Source organism: Gossypium arboreum, chromosome 10 (assembly GCF_025698485.1).
Source record: "Gossypium arboreum isolate Shixiya-1 chromosome 10, ASM2569848v2, whole genome shotgun sequence".
Lineage (NCBI taxonomy): Eukaryota > Viridiplantae > Streptophyta > Magnoliopsida > Malvales > Malvaceae > Gossypium > Gossypium arboreum.
The window spans coordinates 87,586,551-87,613,395 of NC_069079.1; the positions used below are offsets into that span (position 1 = coordinate 87,586,551).

The 26,845-nt window shown below is 37.6% G+C and overlaps 1 long non-coding RNA gene across 1 annotated transcript; it reads right to left on the reverse strand.

Annotated features, from left to right (window-relative positions):
• Positions 1 to 8,136: 8,136 nt before the first annotated feature.
• On the reverse strand, positions 8,137 to 9,352 carry LOC108456377 (uncharacterized). Its single transcript, XR_001866898.2, has 3 exons — positions 8,766 to 9,352; positions 8,554 to 8,657; positions 8,137 to 8,471 (listed from the first exon to the last, which is right to left on the reverse strand). It is a non-coding gene; the product is annotated as an uncharacterized LOC108456377 (long non-coding RNA).
• Between the last annotated feature and the right edge of the window lie 17,493 nt (positions 9,353 to 26,845).

Sequence of the window (26,845 nt, forward strand, 5' to 3'; positions counted from 1 at the left end):
CGTCTAAAGCCACACGGTTAACATTTACAATTTTTCCATCATCCTTTCTCTTGTAAACAGGGAATCCATATTTAGTAAGTGTTGTTTCTTTTTGGAATATCTTTGGAAAGTGTTTAGAACATCTTCCTTTAGTCGTGCATGCAGATCTAATGTTAGAATTTTCACATGGATCGTGTATTATGTATTTGAGATCAACTTTAAAAATCACAGGACCACATCACTTGTCAAAGAATTCTACTGAAATTATTTAATATACTGAAAACACATCGGTCGATTTATCATTTGGATCAAGGAATAGAGCAATGTAGAAAGGTTATAATCCTCTTTCCTAGAATTCGGTGGTGTACACTATTTCAATATATGAAAGTTTCAAATTAGTGAGATGTTAAAGAGACATCCAAAAATAGATTTAAAACTCAATTTATAAAAAAAATTTCTACCTATTCGAGAATGTTCAAAATGTTTCCCTCTTGTAAGATCTTTTATGAGCCTAAGTTAATCTTAAACACTCTACTAATGATGTCAAGCCTATCAAGTCTGTCTAGGTGTTAACTTCAAAAACTTCAAAATCTTAGGCTACTTTGGATCACATGTGAATGTAAGGAACAAATTGAGAAAACCATCTCATCTACAAATAGCCAAAGAATCCTAATAGTTCTGCTTCATATAATGTGGACTACCAATTACTAATGATGGTAGAACTATTTTCTTTCCAACAAATAATGATGATTTATCTACTCTGACAACAACATCTTCTAACCCTTGAAGAATATTTGTATGTAATTTTCGTTGATTACTCAAAACTCAGCCAAACCTTGCAAGTTTTATACTTGTAAAAAAATAAAAAATAAATATTATAGTGTCACAAGACTAGAGTATGATGTATACGCTGAAGATAGAAAGCATGGTATTGACGTTTAGTCAGCCTTTTTTTCTAGTGGAAGTGCTTGATTTAACTTCACTGAGCAATATCTTTGGGCAATATCCATCCTCGCCGTAAGGAAATAGTAAAAAAAAAAAAAAAAAGAAGAAGAAGATATTTCATTACCGTGAAGCTTGGATACAATTCACTGATACGATGCAAACCATATATCGATCTTTAGTTACAACAAATCTTACAGTTGATACATCATCGATGTTGCCAATGATTAAAGCTGTGACTTCAAACGCAGTTGGCAAGTTGCGTTGTATACAATCCTTATTCCTAGTACCAATAAATTTAATACTTACATGCATGTAACCGTATTGGCGGAATAGATCTTTTGCCATCCGAAATACCTTAGCAAGTTGGTTTTGTTCATCCAACATTTTTAGTAAACCATCAACAATCATCGAATCTAAAAGATTGGTAGAATTATGTATCCCCGTACGTACTTCCAATTATGTTCTTGACCTTTTTATTTGTATCATATATGCATAGTTTTGACCATTGATTCCAAAAAATGTAAGGATCGTTGTCGTTATTTATTATTGTTTTCTATAACACCATCATTAGAAGTGAAGGAAAATATGGAGTTGTATGCACGTATGCTGTCCCTGAATTTTGATGATCGTGCATCACCATTAATTACGTTACAATAGATGTTTTAAAAATTTAGGTGCTACTTGCAGCAATGACAACTGAACTTTTCCATTCATATAGTAGAGTGAATATTTCGGATATCTACTATTCCTGCTTTTATCTATCTATTCTTCGCACCACATGATGGTTCCAGAGCTCTCACAAATTGAACTTGGATGGCCAAAGTTTCAAGCTTCATAATGGGTTCCTAAGAAGAAGCTTATTAGGAAATTATTACATTATGTATTTTTATTTTTATTCATTGTTTTGTAATATAATTGATCTACTTATTTGCATGTATTCCTTGCGATGCATTTGAAGGGATTGAATCTTTAGATTCATTAGTAATTTGGACAGCATCTACATTATGAAATTTATAAGTAGTTAACCAGTATGAGAAGTTCCATTGCTAAAATTAGTTGTCTTAGAATAATAGAAATACAGAAAGCATGACCCATAGAAGAACTTGCTACAGTATGGGAGTAGTTTGTATAAGAAATATCCAAATATTCGGAAGGCATAGAAAGGCATGGTGTAATAGCAAATGAAACTTGTATTGATGTTAATGGTGTCAGTTAGAAGTTGGAGTTTTTATTACGAGGATAGTTTTGTGAGGGGTTGTTAACGACCTATGCACTGCTGGAAACTTTATTCTATCATAAAAGTTTGACTATTAGTAGATGAATTTTGTGCTGATGTGTTTCTCTTAATGTTGGGTGATGCATTGTTATCATTTCAATATGGAAGAGTAGAAGGAGATGGAAGATGACTCTGAGTAATTGATTGATTTGAATGTTTTGATTGCATATTCCAATCTTTTAGATTGTTCATGATTTCCGTTCTTCATTTTCAACATTCTTGAATCCATGAATAGTTTGAAAATCGAGTTATTAAATAATTCATTTTCAATATAAAATACAATAAACCGGAATTATTAAAAATATCATTAATTCATTTATATGGAATCGTATATATAGCTAAGTTTTTTTACAAATCAAGAAATGTAATACATGGCATAGTTAGTTATACGTCATTTGGCAGTGTCGGTGCAGTTCGCACAGTCAAAACTTCCACCGACTTTCAACCTATTAAATTGCAGCTTTTATATTCCATAAAGAATTACATTGCAATGCTGAATATAATGAGAATTTTTATATGTATCTACCAAATTAGGAAACAAATAGGATAACATAGAAAATACAGTACACTGAACAGTCAAAACTTCCACCCATTTGCAATTTTTATATTTCATAAAAATACAATTTAATGCGTAATAATGAGAATTTTATATGTAGTAAAAAAAATAACAATACAAACCTGTACCTTTCCTTATAATGGGAATTTAATGAATCATAATATATTAATATTAAATTTATAAAAGCATTTTTGGCCCGTCTAATTTATGTCAAAATATCTTTTGTATTAATTATTATATACTTTTTTTCCAAATTCTAATCTGTTCATGTAAGGAAATTTTTAATTATTGTTAAATTGTAAATTCTCCATATTCACTATATATAAATATATATTGACAACAGATTCTAAATCCAATTAATAAAAAAAAACCCCCATGGAACGGTTCGTCAATTTCTTTATATTAAACAAATATTGATAACGGCTAATCAATTTATTTTATTTGCTTCAAATCTTTTTCCTAGCCTTTCACCAATTCCAGAAAATAAAATAAAGTGTGGTACATAATCAAAAAACAAAACTTTGTGCCAGCAACAAACTGCTATACTGAGGAGTTTAACTGATGTTTTAATTTCACAGTTCAAGTTATTTTGGTTTACATATTGTTTTCAATTCATAATAATATTTGGGTTTTAAAATTAGATGTTCGGTATTTTTCAGTTTCGTCATTATTTTTATTATTTTATTTTCATAAAGCTTTTGAGCATTCTGTTCAAAAACTTATGTTAACATGGTTGCATTTAAAAAATTCATATGAATTACTTAATTTTATTATAATATATATTTTACTTTTAACTTTAAAATTTTAATATTATATAACTACTACCTATGAAATATATTTCTTTTAGAAATAAAAGAAATTCGATGCATGTACCATACACTAATAAAATAGAAAGTATATATATATATATATATATATATATATATATATATATATATATATATATATATATATTAGATTTTAATATGAAAACATACATGTTTTAAAAGTTAATACTCTCTCTTAGTGTCCCAGAGAAACAATGATTGCTGCGGTTGGGGTGTAAGTGAGTGGTGACTTTTTTGGAAAATGGGGAGGGACGGGATCTCCCTCCTAGAGGAAGAACTCGTACAGTTAACAGTTAAGAGTTCAATGGTTTCGAGTGGGAATTGACATTATTGTGCTCTGTATGGACAAAAAAATCCTACAACCCCGTTAGCTTTCGGCCACAAGTCAAAAGTATTTGGAAGACGAAGAAGAAGTTTGAGATCCAAGTGGCAAGGAAGAATTTGTTTTTGATTTCTTTCGACAGTGAAGAAGATTTAGAGATGATCTTAGAGGGCAGGCCATGGTTATTTAGGAGACAACTTATTATTTTTTATCGATTGGTGAATCCCATTGAGAGACATCATATTTGATTAGTTCTACCCCCATTTTGGATTAAAATTGGCCTTTTCTGTCAGAATGTGATGAGAAGGATATTATGCATGCCATAAGTTCAACGTTTGGAGGGGTGATTAGGTTAGAAATAAAACGGGACTTCTGTCAATTGAGGGTGGAATTAGACATGTAGAAGCCACTAATACGGGGTATTTTTATTTCGACAGATGCTAAAGAAAGAGCTTGGTTGGCATTTAAGTATGAAAATCTACTGACGTTTTGTTTTGGATGTGGGAAATTGGGACATGGGTTTAAGGAGTGTGAGGTAATCCCTCTTGGAGAATGTGAGAAAGGGGTAGATGAATTCCCTTACTCTATAGCACTGAAAGCTGAGTAGACATTATTAGGGAAATAATATCTATAATTAGGGTCCTCCTAAAAAAGGCGGATGAAACATTGGTAGTATATGAGAGGTACTCCTGTGAAGGATGACGTAGTGGGACGGGATAATGCTAGTAATCCTGTTGAAGAGTATTCGACGTTAGATCAACAGGGGGTGGAATGCATGGATTTGGAGGGTGGTGCATCGGATTTGGTATTTAATAATTTTCAGTTTAAATTAGGGGATTTAGGGGCTCTCTCATCCCTTATAATCATGGAGGATTCTATTATTGAAGGGAATTCTATAATTATGGCAGATTATGGAAAACAAGTGGCTTTGGACAATGTGAATACCCAATTTGGACCTGTTAGCCCAATAGAGGAAAACTTTAAAAAGCCTAAAAAGGCTAGTTGGAAGCGGATTGCTAGGGGTGTAGTGAGAGATCAATAGAGCAATAGAAACGTTTTAGGAAAATGAAAAATAGGTTTGTTTGGGGGCAAAAAATTTGGGGATTTAGAGTTGGATGGTGAAGGTAATAAAAAATCTAAATTCGAGTGTGGCGATTTAATTGGTTTAGTAATTCCGTCTCTTGAGTTGGCTTCTTTGGAGCATTTATCAGTTTCTTTTAAACAAGGATCAGTGACTGCTAGAAGACAAGTCGGCCGGTAACAATGAAAATATTATGTTGAAATGTTCGTGGATTGGGGAGTTTGTGGGTAGTAAGGAGGCTTCAGCATGTGCTGAAGGTGTTTATTCCCCGGATGATCTTTTTTTAGATACTTAAATTGACAGAAAATGAATTGAGAAGGTGAGAAGAAGGTGTGGTTTTAGGTATGGGATTGAGGTAGAGGCAGAAGGGTTAAAAGGAGGACTGTGTTTGGCATGGAAGGAGGATGTTGTGGTTGACTTGCGAAGTTTCTCGAAAAAACAAATTGATGTCTTAGTCAGAGATAATGAAGACGATAAGCTTTAACAGTTTACTAGTATTTACGGGATGCCATTTGCAAGAACTAGTGATGAAACTTGGAATGTTTTACGATGGCTTAGGTATAATCAAAGCTTCCTATAGTTGGTGAATGGGGATTTTAACGAAATTTTGTATTCTTTTGAAAAGGTTGGTGGGGTGCCAAGGGAGGAGCACAGAATGAAGGCTTTTAGAGAGGTTTTTGAGGAGTGAATTAATGGACATGGGCTATTTAGGTTCATGGCTCATGTAGGAAAGGTGAAATCTGCCTAAGACAAACATAAGGGAATGACTAGATAGCGGAGTCGTGAATGAGAAATGGTTGAGTACATTCCCAAACGCTTGAGTACATTCCCAAACGCTTAGATTAAATACATACCACATTCATTCTCTAATCATTGCTCGCTTCTAATAACTATTGATAAGGATAATGGGAAACCGAAAGTCGTGTCATTTAGGTTCGAAGCTTGATGGACTATGGAAGATGGTTGGAATTAGAGATTAAGCAAATATGGGATATGTCTTCTAGTTCTATCTTTGAAATGTTGGATAGGCTGAGTAACAATTTGACTAAATGGCGAAGCTGGTTAAGCCTAAACAAGTGGGCTTAGAGCATAATCTCACAAAGAAGTTGAAAGAATTGATGGGTATGGAATAGGATGATGATACTTTGGTAGAGCTTATCGATACTAGATTCCAACTGAATTTAGAGTTTGACAAGGATGAAGCTTATTGGGAACAGAGGGCACATGCTAATTAGTTACAGTTGGGGGATAAAAATACAACATTTTTTCATAGATATGGTTTTGTTTGTAGAAGGAGAAATACCATTTGTAGGTTGGAGCGAGAGGATGGATCGGACGCGTGTAAGGAGGAGGAAATAGAGGAGTTAGCTACAGGGTTTTTCCAATATTTGTTCTCCTTGAGTGGTGTAGATGATTTGTCGCATATATTGACTGGAATTAATGTTTGTATTTCTTCAGATATAAATCTTTCCTTTTTGGCTAAGTATACTGATAAAGAGGTCTACCCGACATTGAAAGAGATGGGGTCTACTAAAGCATCAAGTTTTGATGGTTTTCTGGCTATGTTCTTTCAGTGGTATTGGCACATTGTAGGGGGTGATGTTTTTGCGTACAACTTGGACATTTTGAATAATGGTAAAGATCTTGACTCTGTCAACAATACTGATATTGTGTTTATTCCTAAAATTTCTAATCTTACAAACTTAGAAAATTTTAGACCTATAAATTTATGTTCCATTCTATATAAAGTTGTAGCAAAAGTAGTAGTGAATCGACTTTAAGGAGTAATCGGGAGGTGCATTGATAGTTCCTAAAGTGCATTTGTGTCGAGGCCATTAATCTTCGATAATGTATTGCTAGCTTATGACTTATTACATATTCTTCATCAAAAGTGCACCGATAAAAAAGGATACATGGCTTTGAAGCTAGACATTAGTAAAGTCTATGATAGGGTAGAGTGGGGTTTTCTAAAGGAAGTGATGTTGAAAATAGGTTTTATTGATGAATGGGTGGAGGTTATTATGAGATGTATTTATTCGCTGTCCTATTCAGTTATTGTAAATGGTTGTAAGGGGAGGACGTTTAAGCATGCTAGGGGACTTTGTTAAGGTGACCCTCTTAGCCCTTTTCTTTTTCTCATTTGTAGCATAGGGCTCTTGGCTTTGATGAGGTTGGCTATGGAAGGAGGATTATTACAAGGAGCCAAAGCTAGTAGAAGTGGTCCACAAATTTCACACCTACTATTTGCGAATAATAGTATTCTTTTTGGTGAGGCAACAACCAAACAAGCTTTATTGCTAAATGGAATATTAAAAGAATATGAGAGGTGTTCAGGTCAATGTGTGAATTTTAGTAAATCAACAATCTTTTTTAGCTCGAATACATGTGGGGGGATAAGGTAAGAATCTCGAATCTCTTAGGAATGAAGTTCTCGGTTAATCTTGAAAAGTATCTGGGTTTGCCAAAAATGGTGGTGAAGGGGAAAAAACTTCTTTTCAAAAATTTAAGGACATAATTAAAATGTGTATTGAGAGCTGGAGCACGAGGATACTATCGCAAGGAGGTAAGGAGATTTTTATGAAGCCAATTTTGCAAGTAATTCCCACATATGTCATGTCATGTTTTCTGTTATCGAAATCTTTTTGTAGGGAGATTGAGAGTATGATAGCAATATATCGGTGGTAGAAAGGGCAAGGGCGGAGGGGGATATATTGGTGTGAGTGGAGTAAAAGTGTCGGCTAAAAGAGGAAGGGGGAATGAGATCTCGGAGCATGGCCAAATTTAATATATCTTTGCTGGCTAAATAGGGGTGGAGGCTTATAAACCTTCCGAATTCGTTACTTGCTAATGTTCTTAGAGTGAAGTATTTCCCTAGGTCTGATTTTATTAATGCTCAGTTAAGAAATAGTCCATCGTACATTTGGAAAAGCATATGGGATATGAAAGGTATTTTGAAGGAAGGGTTATGCTGAAGAGTGGGTTCGGGAAATAGAATCTCAATTACCATGATGCATGAATCCCCGGGAATGATAATTTTAGATATCTACTTCTGTTATTAATTTGCAACATTCATGGGTGTTAGAACTTATTGATGCAAATGAAAGAAAATGGAAGCATGAGTTAATTAATAATACCTTCTCGGCATCAGATGCAACCCAAATCCTCCGTATTCTGTTGGCAAAAGAGGCCCATGATGATTGGCTGGTGTGGGGTGGTGAGTCTTCAGGGGAGTTCTCCATCTGGAGTACTTATATACTATTACAGATAATTCATGGGTTTTTAGTGCTTATGCTTTACAAACAATTTCTAGTGATTTCTACAAAAAGCTGTGGAGTTCCTTGGGAAAATTAAAATTACAATCTAGAATAGTTCTTGGAATTACTTGCCTACATTAGCTAACATGAAATACAAGAATCTTGTGAACACAACATGCTGTCCTCGGTGTGAAAGGGAGGAAATAGTGGATCATTTGTTTCGAGTATGCCCTGTAACAATTGAAGTATGGTCAGATCTTAAATTTTCGCATTTCCTAAGTAATCAAGATTTGGGGTTTGGACATTGGCTTACTAGGGTATTTGATGCATGTTCCATCACTCAACGATGGCTTTTCTTGTGCACGTTGTGGGCGATCTGGTGAGGCAGGAACATAAGGGTCCATGAGAGTAAGTTTGCTACAGGGAGAGATATAGCACATTTCATCAGGGGTTACATTGCAGAGATTACTGAGACAGAAAGGAGGAAAATTAAAAAAGAAACTGGATTGGTGTGCTAGAGGGTACCATCGGGTTCAACCATTAAAATCAACTTTGATAGCGCTTTTGACGGATAGAGATTTCAATCGGCTTCGGGTATTCTGGCAAGGAATGCTGAAGGGGAAGTGGTATTTTCATGAGCGGAGACCAATGAAGCGGTTTTGTCAGCCTTCGTTGCCAAAGCTATTGCTTGCCATCGAGCAGTGCAAACGGGTATAGAATAGGGTTGGGTGCGAGTAATAAATGAGGGCAATTCATTGTCAACAGTTCAAGAAATGTTAGTCAGCACATCTGGATAAATCGTTAATCGGTGCTTATATCAGATATATACATCAGTTGAGAGACAAATTTCAAAATATCTTTTTCAACCATATACCAAGATCGGTCAATGAGTTAGCCCACAAGATTTGAAAGAAACACTGAGAGGGGGCGAGTCCATTTACTTGGAGGAGGGAGTGGAGAGAGCGAGAGAACCAAAATAAAGAAGGTGAAGCAGTGGTAAGGAACGGAGAAAGAGAGTCACTGTGAAGGATGAAAGGGAATGTTATTCACTTCTCTCTGCACTTTGGAACCGTCAAAAATAAAATTAATTGCAGGTGTTAGGACGGTTACCAAGGATTAAGCTGATTGGGCAATGGAACAATGATGTAGACTTTTTTGGAATTTTCTTTTTTGTTCTGATATTGTTTTTACATAAGTTTGGGCCTTTTATTTGGGTTTGTGTGAGTTTTTTTTTATTTTTTTAATTCTGTAGAATTTTTTGGTTTTTGTTTGCTTTGGATTTGAAAGTAATAAAGCCCAATTTGTTTTATTCAAAAAAAAAAAAAAAAAAATCCCCGGAAGACTCTTATCCATCTTATTTTTATAGTTTTCTTTTTTGCAATTAAAATGATTATTAACTTGATTTTTTTAAATAATCTCATTATAAATTATGATCATATCTGTTATTTTGATACAATACTCAGAACTACTCATAGCCTCTCCCCAACCCATAAATCGGAGGATAATGGACTTTAACGCACTCGAATCGACGTCCTCTTGCATTGTCAATAATACCCATGCTAATCAAGCTAAGACTCAATCTACATTAACTTAATTTTTACATATTAAATAAATATAATATAATTTTTTGAGTAAACTAAAAATTTTAAAAGTAACACATATGAAGCATATGATGTAGCTAATTGATTTTTTTACATATCAAGTTTAATTTAAAATAATATACTATTTTATTTTATATAAACTTTATTAAAATATAATTTGTTGGGGTATTAATTTAAAAATTTTAAAACTAACACATATGAAGCAATTAGTTATTAAAATATTATATTATATTTATTTAAACTTTTAAAATTAGCATAGTTTTTTTAATATAATATAAATATCTCGATGCATGTACCGTATACCAATAAAATTGAAACAAATCAATATAAATAAAATATTAATAAATCAACATTATTTAAATAATTAATATTGATCTATAATCTAAATTGATATTTTTAAATTGATATTTTGCCAAACTTCGAATAGAATAAAACTTTTAAAGGGAAAAATAACATTTATGGCTTATTAATAAATTTAGGGGTAAATTACTCCAACATTCACTTAACTTTTGATTTAGACAGTCACCTTTCAAAAAATAACAAATCAGTCATTAACGTTAGCAAAAAGTGATAAATCAATCACCCACTAACGTTTTCTGTTATAGGCCTAACGGAACAGGTGTCATGGCTAGTTAACTTGCCATGTTTAACATGAGGAGTTAAAGGGTTTAGGGTTGGATGGGTGAGTATGTAACACCCCAAACCCGGCCCAGACGTTATGGCCGGATCCGACATGCCATATCGAAGCGTTCAAAACATTTTATATTGTTGATCCAGAAAAACTTACTTAGTGTTTTAAAAGATGATTTCAGTATAGGTTAAAGTGAATGGAAGCTGTGCACCAGGTAGGAAATCGGAAAAGAGGAGGTCATCCATCTGACCGCTTAAATACCAAGCTCCTTCGGATCCAATCCTAGACATGCACACCGCCATTGCCACACCTTAACGTCATGTATATTTCTATGAAACCGATTTGATTAAGTCCTTTTTAGGAAAAGTAATTAATTTTGGAAAATATCTTCATTGCGGAAGCTTTGCTTGTTGTTGTGTTATTTTGAAATCAATTACTGTTTTTTTTAAAACGCGCCCTAAAGCTATCCAATTCCAATAGTTAGTATAAGTAATATCTATCTTAATAAAACATATCAAAACCATCAAAAATAATTAAGCGGCCTTATTACAACTTAAAACCCAAATCATAAAAATAAAAGAAAAGATGTCCAATTCACCGGAAGAAAACAGGAATTTGCAGAACGTGTGGCCACTCCGAATTCCCTCACAGCTCCAAGCCCACTATGGTTGGGGTTTACCTACGTGGATGAAAAATAAGGGTGAGTTTGGGAAAACTCGGTGTAAAATAACCCAACCATAGTCTAAATCACTCAAACCACGTAAGCAGAATAAGTTTGCCTTAGCCCGCAAGCGTAAATTGAATAAAGCCCATAGGCCCATAATGTAACGTAGCAGATATTACATGTTTATGCGAAACCCAACCATATCCAACCGTATACACCCCATACCAACCTTACACCGTGTGGGGAGACAACTCGACCCACCCAACCGCTACACACCACAGAATTCGCAGCATGGCTGCCAGAACAGATAATGTGACAGAGTCACCAGATACAGATAATCGTGGCAGAGCCACTAGAACAGATATATGTGGCAGAGCCACCAGATCAGATAATCGTGGCAGAGCCACCAGACCAGATATATGTGGCAGAGCCACCAGATCAGATATTTGTGGCATAGCCACCAGGACGCTTCCTCCATAATAGGACCCATGTCCCCATGCAACAGAAATAATATGTCATGGCATACGTATACAGAAATAGAACATCATGCTTTTCAGAAAAAATAACCCTAGGGGTATAACGGTAATTTTGCATACATAGGGGTGTTCAAGTAATTTCACTATTCTTAAGGTTTTCATACATAACATAGCCATTTACGTACGATCAGAAGCACTTACCGTGTTTTCTTACCAACTTGGGCCCGTTGGCTCATTATCCCGTTTTTGGCCCATTAAGCCCAAAAACATCGAAATGCACGGAATCGCGCACTCTACAGTCTTATCACTTTAATTTACCATATACATCAAACTATTAATCTCATGAGCATTAGCACACTTGCAAGATCTCAAAATACCGGCTTTTCGGCTTTTGCCGATCTAGTCTATAAGAGGGTGTTAGTTACACACCTGTTTGCGACAATATGCTGACGAGATCCACACATGAACTGCCTACAATTGGATTACTAACACGTTAATCTAACTATTTAAACACGAACTACATATTAACCCCATACCATATTCGGCCAACCACACCTACAGATCATAGTAAGCTTATAAGAAATAAATAAGCAACTCATTAACAAATTTTTGTCAATGTTTACCACATAATCAAAATTTCACTGCAAGCTGTCTTCCTGAACAATAGTCACTAAATCATTTATAACTGGAGATACGAAACTCCAAATCAAGTTCCGTTAATTTTCCCTGAAAATAGACTCATATATCTTCTATCCATAAAATTTTCAGAATTTTTTGTTTAGCCAATCAATATCAGATTTTTCTCAAATTTTCCCATGTTTCACTATTTGACTAATCTGACCACTCTTCTTTACGAATCAAATTTCTCATTGTACAGAATTCAAAATATGTTCTCGTTTATTTCATTTGAAACTAGACTCATTAAGCTTTAATTACATAATTTATTCAGATTCTAATTCATCTCCCACAATTTATGGTGATTTTCTAAAGTCACGTTACTGCTGCTGTCCCAAGCAGATTTATTACCAAATCACTCTTTCACACATACCTTGCATGCATGTTATTTAAACATCTATATCACCAATCAATCATCACATATCTATGATTTTACTTAAGTATAATCTCCATTTCATCATTTTAAAGCACAACATGTTAGCCGATTTTTCCCTTTTAGCATCTAAGGCACATGCATGCTCATTTGTTTGGCTCAACTTCACCTATCTTCCATTTTTCATCAAAAGAACATGAAACAACAACCATTTCCTTCATTTTAATTCAAGACTAAATGCTCACAACACAACTAAAAACCAAAATATGCTTCAAGAATTAAGGTAGAATCAAGAAGAACTCATGAACCTCAAAATAGAAGTAAGGTACCAAGAACTTACCTTCAATTTTCCTCCTCCTAGTGACCGAATATTCAAGAGCTTTCTCCTCTCGTTTCTCTTCTCTAACTTTCGGCTATGATGAACAAAGATGGACAAAACTTTGTTCTTTTCATCCTTTTGTTATTTTATTACCCAACATTTTATGACACAAAATAACCTATATTATTTGTGCCATACCTATGCCATAATGTCAATAAAAAAAATGCCCATAATGCTTATCATGCCCATCATGGAACATTTACCTAACCCATTATAAATTTTTTTATCAATTTGTACCATAAATTATTAATATCAAGTGCACATATTGTCTACCACCAACATGATGACCAGCCACTACATGTAAAATGGGAGGTTTGACATGCAAATCCTCCTATTTTGCACTCCTATTTATTTGGCCACTACAAATTAGCCTATAGCATTTTCAAGCATTTTCACATAGGTTCTATTTCATAATTTCACTCCTTTTTTCTTATGGAACAAAAATTAACTAAAATTATCGGGTTCTATCTTAAGCTTGGACCTTCTAGAGGCCCACTAATATAATTAAACCTATGCCAACATTCACAGAATTCCCGAAAATTGGGGCGTTACAACTCTACCCTCCTTAAAGAAATTTCTTCCTCGAAATTTACCTGATCCAAACAGATGAGGGTATTGCTGTTGCATCGCCTCTTCTAGCTCCCAAGTGGCTTCCTCTCTGCCATGATTACGCCAAAGCACTTTCACTAACGGGACAGATTTCCTTTTGAGAACCTGAACATCTTGAGCCAATATTTGCACAGGCTCTTCCTCAAAGGTCAAATCAGTCTGAACTTCAATTTCTGCAACTGGCAAGACATGAGCAGGGTCAGAATGATAACACCTTAACATGGAGACGTGAAAAACATCGTGAATCTTGTCTAACTCTGGAGGCAATTCCAATTGATAAGCCACTGGGCCTACTCGCTTCAAAACCCGATAAGGCCCAATGAACCGTGGACTCAACTTGCCCTTCTTACCTAACCTTAATATCTTCTTCCAAGGAGAAACCTTTAAGAAGACCATATCACCTACTGAGTACTCAATCTCCTTACGCTTCAAATCTGCATATGACTTTTGCCTATCAGATGCTTCTTTTAACCGGTCCCTAATTATTCTGACCTTATCCTCAGTATCAGCTACCAACTCTGGTCTAAGAATTTGTCGCTCTCCTATTTCAGTCTAACAACTAGGTGTACGACACCTTCGTCCATACAGTGCTTCATACGGTGCCATTCGAATACTCGCCTGGTAACTGTTATTGTACGCAAATTTTGCCAACGGCAAGTAATCCTCCCAACTACCTCGAAAGTCAATCACGCATCCCCTCAACATGTCCTCCAGAATCTGAATAACCCTCTCTGACTGACCATCAGTTTGGGGATGGAAAGCCGTACTAAAGTTCAATCGCGTCCCCAACGCCTCATGCAACTTTTGCCAAAATCGAGATGTGAATCTGGGATCCCGGTCAGAGACAATCGAAACTGGGACTCCATGAAGTCGTACAATCTCCGCCACATACAGCTTGGCTAACTTTTGAAGCAAAAAGTCAGTACGTATAGGTATGAAATGGGCTGATTTGGTTTACCTATCCACAATCACCCACACCGAGTCTTTCTTTGATGGTGTCAAAGGCAACCCACTCACAAAGTCCATGGTTACCCCCTCCCACTTCCAAAGTGGTATCTTCACCGGCTGTAACAGTCTAGAAGGTAATTGATGCTCAGCTTTCACTTGTTGGCATGTTAGACATTTTCCTACAAACTCCGTTACTTCTCGCTTAAGTTCAGGCCACTAGTACAATTCTGGCAAGTCGTGATACAGCTTATTCCCTCCAGGATGCATGGCACATAGTCCCCCATGAGCTTCCTTCAATATTGTCTTCCTTAAATTAGAGTCCCTCGGAACACAAATTCTTCCTCGAAAACACAGAACTCCATCACCATTTAAACCGAACTCAGAAGTTTCCCCTTCTTTAACTTGTTGAAAACGAGCAACCAAAGACTCATCTTCCAACTGCTTTTCCTTAATCTGGTCCACCCAAGTTGGCCTTACTTGCAATTCAGCCAACAAACTGCCATCATCATATAGACTCAAACGAGCAAACATTGCTCTCAGATCAGATACGGTTCTACGACTTAAAGCATCGGCTACCACATTAGCCTTGCCTGGGTGATACTCGATCGAACAGTCATAATCCTTAAGCAACTCAATCCATCTCCTTTGCCTAAGGTTCAGCTCCTTCTGAGTCAACAAATACTTAAGACTTTTGTGGTCTGTGTATATAATACACCTCTCTCCGTACAAGTAATGTCTCCAAATCTTAAGTGCAAATATCATTGCCGTCAACTCCAAATCATGAGTAGGATAGTTCCCTTCGTGAGGTTTAAGCTGTCGTGATGCATATGCAACCACCTTACCCTCCTGCATTAACACGCAGCCCAAACCCACATGTGATGCGTCACTGTACACAGTAAAATCCTTCCCAGACTCTGGCTGAATCAACACAGTTGCTTCAGTCAGAACTTTCTTCAACTTCTCAAAAGCTTCCTGCTACTTCTCAGTCCATACAAACGGTACTCCTTTCCTTATGAGTTTTGTCAGAGGTGCTGCCATCACAGAAAAACCTTCCACAAACCTTCTGTAGTATCCTGCCAACCCTAGGAAACTTCGAATTTTTGACACCGTCCTAGGTGGCTTCCACTCCAAAATTGCTTCAATCTTTCGAGGGTCCACCTTAATCCCTTCGGCAGAGACCACATGTCTTAAGAAGGTTACCTCCTTCAACCAAAATTCACACTTGCTAAACTTCGCAAAGAGTTCCTTCTCCTTTAACACTCGCAGCACTATACGAAAATGCTCATCATGTTTCGCTTCAGTTTCAGAATATACCAGGATATCATCAATGAAGATAACTACGAATCGATCCAAGACTGGTTGGAACACCCGATTCATTAGATCCATAAATGCTGCAGGAGCGTTCGTCAGTCCAAATGGCATAACCAAAAACTCGTAATGACCATACCGAGTCCTGAATGCCGTCTTATGGATATCCGCCTCCTTGACCCTTAACTGATGATATTTAGATCGGAGGTCGATCTTAGAAAATACAGAAGCCCCTCTAAACTGGTCAAACAGATCGTCAATCCTTGGCAGTGAATACTTATTCTTAATTGTCAGTTTGTTCAACTGGCGATAATCAATGCACATCCGCATTGTACCATCCTTCTTCTTCACGAATAGCACCGGTACTCCCCATGGAGACACGCTTGGCCTAATGAAGCCCCTATCCAACAACTCTTGAATTTGTGCCTTTAGCTCCACCAACTCCTTCGGTGCCATTCTATACGGTGCGATAGACACTGGTGCCGTTCTAGGCAATAAGTCGATTCTAAACTCCACTTCTCGGTTCGGAGGCAATCCTGGAAGCTCCTCTGGAAAAACATATTGGAACTCCTTTACAGTCCTAACCTTATCCACTAACAATCTCTCCCCTTCCGATTGACTTACAAATGCCAAATAGGTCTCATAACCTTTCCGAATCCACTTTTTGACTCTTAATGCTGACACCACATTGGACAAATAATCCCTTCGCTCGTCTATCATCATAACCACCTCACCCTCCGTGGTCCTTAACACCATTCGTTTTGTAGCACAATCCAAAGTCGCCCTATGCTTAACAAGCCAGTCCATTCCCAGAATGAGGTCAAACTCTCCGAACGGTAACTCCATCAAATCTCCAGGGAAAACCTTGCCTTGAGTTTCTAAGGGTACATCCCTATATAGTTTGTCTACCCTAACTGAATGACCTAAAGGACTTAACACAGATACCCCACTCACCATCTTCTCAGAGTGCACACCCAACAACCCAGATATGGCACATGCAACATAGGAATGAGTAGATCCAATATCCACCAAAGCAGTATATGGCATGCCAGAAACCAAGAACGTACCAGTTATGATGTCAGGTGTGTAACACCCCGTACCCGAGACCGTTGCCGGAGTCGAACACGAGGTATTTACGGACTTATTTCATTTATTTTCACAGTCCATTTTAAAAATTTCCAGACAAGCTGGCTAACTGCATCACTGTTACCTTAAAAATCATATCTTGAGTTCCAAAACTCGAAAACCAGTTTTGTAAATTTTACCTGAAACTAGACTCATATATCCACCTAAAAATTTTTTTCTAGAATTTTTGGTCGAGCCAATCAGTACAGTTTATTAGTTAAAGTCTCCCCTGTTTCAGGGTTCGACTGCTCTGACCTTCATGCATTACGACTTATATATCTTCCTGTACAGGGCTTCATTACTTATGCCGTTTGTTTCTAACGAAACTAGGCTCAAAAAGGAATCTATAAATATATGGAATGACCTCTAATTATATCTGGTTAATTTATAGTGAATTTCCAAAGTCAGATCAGGGGATCCAGAAATCGCTCTAGCCCTGTTCCACGAAAACTTAAATATCTCTCAAAATACGACTTATATGATCGTTTTGTTTCTTCCATATGAAAGTAGATTCATCAAGGTTAGATTACATAATTTATTCACTATTTAATTCCATTCCTACTATTTTTAGTGATTTTTCAAATCCACACCACTGCTGCTGTCAGCATCTGTTTTTAAGGTAAACTTTACCTATTTCATGGTTTTCCATGAATCAACTAGAATTTGTCATACAAAGCACCAAAATGATCATGATTAACCATTCCAATGGCTAATCGTTACCAAACGTTTCCATACCTCTCAAAGAACGACATACAAAACGATTATAATGCTATGCTCAAAGTATATAGAAGCCATTTTCGCATGGCTATCCAAATTTATACAAAACCAAAGGGTACATGACCAACAACAAAAGGGTAGTCCTATACATGCCATTTTCGAGTTCAACCAAAAGTGTACCAAAAGGGCTTTGATAGTGTGGTCGACTTCGACTTCGACAATCCCGAGTCCGATAGGTGATTTAACCAAAATCTATAGAACAAAAATCGAGAAACGGAGTAAGCATTTAATGCTTAGTAAGTTTTGAGCAATGAAATTAGGCACAATTGAGGTATAGCATTCATATGACTAAACGGATAATTTCATATACACACATCCTCAAAATCATACCTACTTCACATTACCAACCCTTATATTCATACGTAAGAGATCAACTTAACCAAAAGTCGGAAGCTCATTAATCGACTGAGCGAATACTATTTAAAAGGAATCAACTAATCCAATGCATATACGAAACATACCTCATCGTTGGGATTTTACGAGCATATTAATTGAAATTATTACAGCAAGATCGCTCATTCCCAAACCAAGTACCTTCGGGCTTTAACCGGATATAGCCACTCACTCAAATGCCTTCGGGACTTAGCCCGGATATAGTAGTTCGCACAAATGTCTTCGGGACTTAGCCCGGATATAGTAACTCGCACAAATGCCTTCGGGACTTAGCCCGGAATTAGTCACTAGCACAAATGCCTTCGGGACTTAGCCCAGAATTAGTAACTAGCACAAATGCCTTCGGGACTTAGCCCGGAATTATCATCCGAATATTCATGCACATATCAGTAAATCATGATACATCTTTATTTCATTTTCATAACTAGAATTCAAACACAAGTCAATTATTAAGCATTCCCATTTTCGGCTCAATAGCCACATACAAACAGCATGATTTGGTTTGCTTTATGACATGATCTCTATGCACATACGGGCTACCCATCATACGTATAGACTAATTAACTCAACATATAATTCAAGTAGAGTCATTATATCACCGTATATTTGTTATGATCATACGTCATGATTTAATCAAATCGTAAACTAAGTTTCATTACTCGAAAACTTACCTCGGATGTTGTCGAACGATTTCGACGGCTATTCAATCACTTTTTCCTTCCCTTTATCGGATTTAGCTCCCCTTTGCTCTTGAGCTTAATTTAACAAATAAATTGATTTAATCATTTGAACATCAAAAAGAGAAACTCAAGGTACTTAACCCATATATACATTAGACATTAGAGTCACATATATACGAAATCATGAATCAACTCAATATTTTAGCCCACACTCTCTTTTAGCCGATTATCTAAGCCAAGATAAAAGCATCAATATGCTTGCCTCTAACCGAATACATGCAACACATCTACCTGATGTGGCCGAATATGCATGTCCATGTTGAGGCTGATTATCTGCTTAATACTTCCTACAAATATGGTTACTTATATTGACTACATACCATTTTGTTTCAAGTTCAAAAGTCGGCTAATACACATATATACACTAGTAATCAAATACTAACATTTGCACTTCACCTTACTACCAATTCTCATCTACTTCCTACCATGGTCGAATGCATCAAGACACCATACCATTTCAATTTTGGTCATGGGTTAAACAAAGAACTTAATGTCTAACTCAAAATGCTAAAAAGAAAATCCAAAAGTCATCAATCACCATTACATGTATCACTACAAAGCTTCACACTTAGCATGCAAATGACATCAACACAAGTCCACCTTAGCCGAAACTTAGCTTATCTTCATGCCTCATCACCACAACATCAAACACCAACCAAGAAGACAACACCCATGGCCGAATATCATCTCCATCTCATAGCAAAGATTTAAACCATGGGCTAGGTAGAACTCAAGCTAACAACTAAAACTATGCATGAATCTCATGGAACAACATCAACATACCTTAGTCTAGTGAACCACCATAGCCGATTTTCTCCAAGCTCTTTCCCTTCTTTTTCTTTCTTCTATTCCGCCAAGTTCAACAACATGAGAGCTTTTTCTTTTTTTTTTTCTTCATCATTTTCCTTTTCATTATTTTATTACCATGCTCCTTATTTTATCATTTCTAACATAAAGCATTAACACAACATGTTTATGACATGTTTTACCCATCACATTTTGTCCACCCTTATTGTCATGGCCGGCCACTACTAATTAAATGGGGAAATTGACATGCAAGTCCACCCCTTTGATTACATGAACTAATAGATCCTTATAGATTAACCTATCACATTTCAAAAGTGTCACACATAAGTCCTATTGACTAAATTCACATGCAATTAACTAAATCGAAGCTTAAAACTTTTACACATTCATGTTCACATATTTTAGACAATAATTATCATATTCAAATAATTTGGTGACTCGATTTAGCGTTCCCAAAACCACTTTCCGACTAGGGTCACTTTAGGGCTGTCACAACTGTAACACCCCGAACCCGAGACCGTCGCCGGAGTCGAACGCGAGGTGTTAACAGACTTCAACCCACTTATTGACAATTTTCAGACAAGCTGCCAATCTGAGTACTAGTCGCTCTAAAATTCATAACTTGAGTTTTACAACTCGAAAATCAGTTCCGTAAATTTTTCCTGAAACTAGACTCATATGTCCATCTACATATTTTTTCTAGAATTTTGGTCGAGCCAATTAGTACAGTTTATTAGTTAAAGTCTCGCCTGTTGTAGGGATCGACTACACTGACCTTTGTGCGTTACGAATTGGATATCTCCCTGTACAGGGCTTCAATACTAATGCCGTTTGTTTCTATAGAAACTAGACTCAGAGAGGAATCTACATATATGGAATGACTCCTAATTATCTCTGGTTAATTTACAATGATTTTCCAAAGTTGGAACAGGGGATCCAGAAACCGTTCTGGCCCTATTTCACAAGAACTTTAAAATCTGTTAACTTATAACTCATATGACCATTTCGTTTCTTCCATATGAAAGTAGATTCATCAAGGTACACTTACATAATTTATTTGCTATTTAATACCATTCCTACTATTTTTAGTGATTTTTCACATCCACGTCACTGCTGCTGTCAGCATCTGCCTTTAGTAGGCTTTACCTATTTCATACTTTCCATGATTCAATTGGCCCTTTTTACATACATAGCACAAAGCGTGATCATGATTAACCATTCCAATGGCTAATCGTTTCAAAATAATTCCATACCTCATAAGGGTCAACATACAAACGATTATAGTTCTATGCTAAAACGATATAAGCCATTTTCGCATGGCTATCCAAGTTTACACAAACCGGAAGGTACATGACCTTCAACAAAGGATGGTCCTATACATGCCATTTCAAAGTTCAACCAAAATTTGTACCAAAATGGGGCTTCGATAGTGTGGATGACTTCGACTTCTTTGATCCCGAATCCGATAGCTAACGAGCGAAACCTATAAAACAGAGAGCCAAAGCAACGGGTAAGCATTTTAATGCTTAGTAAGTCTCAAGCAATGAAATCAGCTTTGACTAAGGTATTTTATTCACATGGCTAATTAAACCACTTTACTAATTCACATTCCCATACTCATACTTATTTCACATCACCGACCCTTATGTTCATACACAAAAGAACAACTTAGCCCAAGGCCGGTAGCTCGTTTATCAACTTAGCGATACTTACTTGTAAGAATTCAATTAGTACAAGCACATACAAACATACCTCATTGCTGGAATTTTCACAAGTGTATAAGCTGAAATTTTCACAGCAAGATTGCTCACTTCGAATCACATACTTTCGGATTTAACCGGATATAGCGACTCAAGACGATTGCCTTCGGTCATAACCCGGATTTGGTGACTTGCACAAAGGCCTTGGTCTTAGCCCGGATATATCAACTCGCACGAATGCCTTTGGTCTTAGCCCGGATATATCAACTCGCACGAATGCCTTCGGGTCTTAGCCCGGATATATCAACTCGCACGAATGCCTTCGGGTCTTAGCCCGGATATATTTCCAATGTTCACTTACATATATATCAATATTCAAGACACGCCCATAGTTCATTTTCGTTATTAAAGCTCTAACACAAAATATCTATCAACCTTTACTATTTCGGCTCAATGGCCACACAAACAAGGAGCATAATTTTGATATAATTCAAGTAGGGTCATCACTCAAGACTTACCTTGGATGTTGTCGAGCGATTTCGACGGCTATTCAACTACTTTTTCCTTCCCTTTATCGGATTTAGCTCCCTTTGCTCTTGAGCTTAATCTTGATGCAAGTTTAGCCAACCTCTTCCTAATCCTCTTCCAAACCAAGTATGAAGCAAAACTCCTTCCTTAACCTTAGTATTTTCGGCCAACAAGAGAGTGAAAAGAGATGAACAAAATTTTTTCTTTCTTCCTTTAGGACATTCGCCAAGCTATGGAGGAAGATGGACACTTTTTTTTGTTTCTCATCTACTAACATTAATTGTTTATTCCATAACCCTTATTTTATTCTTTCCATCATAACCCATTTACCAAACATGTTTCATGACATGATTTTTGCCCATAAATCCTTGTCATGGCCGGCCACTAGCTATGGGGGAAATTTGACATGCAAGTCCATTGTTTTGCATGCATCCTTTAATTAGTCATCACACATTTCCCCTCATACTTTCAAAGTTTATTACTAGGTCCTTTCTAGTGAAATTCACATCTATAATTCTAAATCAAGCATAAAAATATCACACATGAGTTAACACACATTATAGGCAATAAAATAAATATTAAATTATTTTTATGCCTTGGTTTTGTGGTCCGAAACCACATTTCGACTAGGGTCGCTTTTAAGGCTGTCACAACTCTCCCTCACTTTAGAGATTTTCGTCCCCGAAAATCTTACCGTAAATAGGTTTGGATATTGCTCTTTCATAGAGTTCTCGGGTTCCCAAGTAGCTTCTTCTATCCGTGTTTGAGCCATAACACTTTCACTAGCGGAACCCTTTTGTTTCGCAACTCTTTCATTTCACGAGCTAGGATACGAATCGGTTCTTCTTCATAACTCATATCGGCTTGAATTTCAACCTCGATGGACTAATTACGTGCGACGGATCAGATCTATAGCGTCGAAGCATTGAAACATGGAAGACGTTGTGAATCTTTTCAAGTTCGGGGCAAGATCAAACGATACATGAATCGGGCCAACTCGTTCGGAGATTTCAGACGCCCAATGAATCTCGGCTCAACTTGCCCTTACGGCCGAATCGAGTATCTTTTTCCACGGCGAAACTTTAAGAAACACTTTATCTCCCACCGATACTCAATGTCCTTTCGTTTCAAATCCGATACGATTTCGACGATCGGAGGCTATCTTGATTTTCACGGATTACTTTTACTTTTACTGTTCAGCATCTTTAATCAAATCCACTCCAAAATTTTGTTCTCACCGAGCTCGGTCCAAAACAATGGTGTACGGCATTTACGCTCGCACAAAGCCTCGTAAGGCGCCATCTTAATACTTGATTGAAAACTATTGTTGTGTTAATTCAATCAAAGGTAGGTACCGCTCCCACGAACCACCGAACTCGAGGATGCAACATCTCAACATATCCTCAAGTATCCGAATTATACGCCGGATTGACCATCGGTTTGGGGGTGAAAGGCGGTCTTTGAAATGCAACTTGGTGCCCAATGCTTCTTGTAATTTCTTCCAAAATCGCGAGGTGAACCTCGGATCTCTATCCGACACAATGTAAATCGGTACCCGTGTAATCTCACAACTGAGAAACGTACAATTCAGCTAGTTTATCCAATGAAAATCCATACGCACAGGATAAAGTGAGCCGACTTAGTCGATCTATCAATAATAACCCAAATTGCATCCTTCTTACTTGTCGACAACGGCGGTCCGGACACAAAGTCCATTGTGACTCGATCCCATTTCCACTCGGGTATCGTGATCGGTCAAGTAACCTCAAGGCACTTGGTGCTCCGCTTTCACTTGTTGACATATTAAACATCTTGCAACAAAGTCGGAGATGTCTCGTTTCATACCATGCCACCAAAACCGACGTTTCAACTCATTGTACATCTTCGTACTCCCGGGTGGATTGCCATTCGCTACAATGAGCTTCGCTCGAATTATCGAAATAAGTTCAATTCTTTGGAACACACAAACGACTTCGAACCTCAAACAATCGTCATCATCAATTTGAAACTCCGATTCCTTGTTCGAACACACTCACCTCGCTTTTGTACGCAACTCCTCATCAACTTTTCGAGCTTCACGAATTTGATGAGTCAACAATGGTTTGGTGTTAATTCGCTACTAACACATTGTCGGGTAGGATAGACAAGTGTACATTCATCGTCAGTAAAAGCAAACAAAGTGATTTCCGCTTAAGGCATCCGCAACCACATTAGCCTTTCCGGGTGATAGTCAATGACCAGCTCATAATCCTTTAATGCTCGAGCCAACGTCTTTGTCGCAGATTTAAGTCTCTTTGAGTCATCAAATATTTGAGACTTTTGTGATCCGAATACACATGGCACTTCTCACCAAATAAGTAATGTCGCCATATCTTTAAGGCGAATACGATGGCGACCAATTCGAGATCATGGGTCGGATAATTTTTCTCATGTGGCTTTAATTGTCTCGACGATAGGCCACAACTCGACCTTCTTGCATCAATACGCAACCTAACCCAAGTAGGGAGGTGTCACTATAGATGACAAACTCTTTGCCGATTCGGCTGTACTAGTCTTGGAGCTTCCGTCAAATGAGTTTTCAATTGGTCAAAACTTTTTCGACACTTTTCCGTCCATTCAAACTTGACATCTTTCTCAAGCGGTTTCGTCATGGGTGTGGCTATCATCGAGAATCCTTTACAAACCGTCGGTAGTAACCAAGTCCCAAAAAGCTCCGAACCTCAAGTAATATTTCTTGGAGGTTTCAGTTAAGTATGGCTGAAATTTTGCTTGGGTCGACTCGAATACCCGATGCAGATACCACGTGACCCAAGAAGCTAACCTCTCTTAACCGTAACTCACACTTGCTAAACTTAGCATATAACCGCTTATCCCGTAAAATTTGCAACACTAATCTCGGTGCTCGCATGTTCGGTCTCATCTCTTGAATAGACCAAGATGTCGTCGATGAACACAACTACGAACCGATCCAAATATGATCCAAGATCCGATTCATCAAATCCATAAATACCGTAGGGCATTAGTGAGCCCAAACGGCATCACTAAGAACTCGTAGTGACCATATCTCGCTCAAGGCGGTTTTGGGTATGTCCGAATCTCGGATTCAGAATCGATAATAGCCCGATCTCAAATCTATTTTTGAGAACACCGAGGCTCCTTCAGTTGATCGAACAAATCATCGATACGTGGTAACGGATACTTGTTCTTTATTGTCACTTTATTAAGTCGACGATAGTCGATGCACAACCTCATGGTTCCGTCCTTCTTTTCACAAACAACACCGGTGCACCCCAAGGTGAAAAACTCGGCGAGCAAAACCTCTATCCATCAACTCTTGCAACCGAGCTTTCAACTCCTTTAATTCCGTTGGTGCCATACGATATGGAGCTATCGAAATCGGTGTGGTCCTGTACAAGCTCAATGCCAAACTCTATCTCCGAACAGGTGGCAAACCCGCAATTCTTGGGAAAAAACGTCCGGTATTCACAAACCACCGCATGATTTGGGTTCTATTCCTAACTCCTTATCATCAAGTACATACGCAAGGTATGCTTCACACCCTTTTCTTACATATTTCGGGCCAACATTGATGATATTACGGTGGCAACCCCTTCAAGTTCGTAGACTCAACTCGGATCATCTCGTTGTTTATGCATCTCAAATCAATAGTCTTGCTTTTGCAATTCACAACCGCATCATGCACGGTCAACCAATCCAACCCAAGAATAACATCAAATTCATCGAACGGCAAAAGCATCAAGTCCGCGGAAAACAGTACCTCAATTACTAGGGGCATTTCTTACACACTTTGTCGACCAGCACATAACGACCCAAAGGATTTGACACCGAATTACGAACTCAAGAGACTCAATAGGCAAAGTCTTCTTGGATGCTAAGGTTTCGCATATATAAGAATGAGTAGAACCAGGTCAATCAAAGCAATCACATTAGTATCAAAGAGAGTGAAAGTACCAGTAATAACATCTGGCGAGGAGGCATCCTCGCGTCGCGCAGATAGCATAAGTCCTAGCTGGAGCGCGAGCCTCGGATCTGGTCGCAAAGATCTCTAGATCCTCTCGACCACCACTAGCCTTGCCCGTATTTCCGGATGGTCTACCTCGGCGGTGGTAGTACCGGTTTCCCACTCCGATCTACATTCTGCTCGAGACAACCTCGGGCAATCTTTAATGAAGTGGTCAACTGATCCACACTTGTAACAGAGCGGTCACGGAATCTCTGACTTCCAAAATGCCATTTGCCACAATATCGCACTCCGTCCTCTCTCGTCGATCATTCCCACTCATCGGCGATCAAGTGATTCGTGTGGTCAGGGGTCGATCGCGATCTCGTCTAGAAAAGCCCGAAGTGTCTCTAGATCGGCCTAAGCCATCTCTAAGTTTCTTTGATGATGTTGGAAGGGCTTCCCGAATACCTCTTACTAAACTCCCTTGCTCCCGCTTCGCTTTCCTTTTCTCCATACTAAACTCCTCGGCTTTGCGCTCGCTCGACGAGAGTCACAAACTCTCGGATTTCCAAAATGCCAACATACGCCTTTATCTCATCATTCAGTCCATCTTGAGCGTTTACATCACGACTTCAAGAAATGCATTCTCGCGTGATCGGCTAAGCCTCACGAATTTTCGCTCATAGTCGGTGAACCGACATGGAACCTTGTTTAAGTTCGAGAAATTCCTTTCGTTTTTGGTCCATAAATCTCGACCGATATACTTTTTCCAAACTCGGTTTGGAAGAACTCCCAAGTTACTTGTTCGCGGGCACAACAGAAGTCGAGTACTCCACCAATAGTAGGCGTAATCACGTAGCAAGGAGATGGTACACTTTAGGCATTCATCGGTGTACAAGATAGCTCA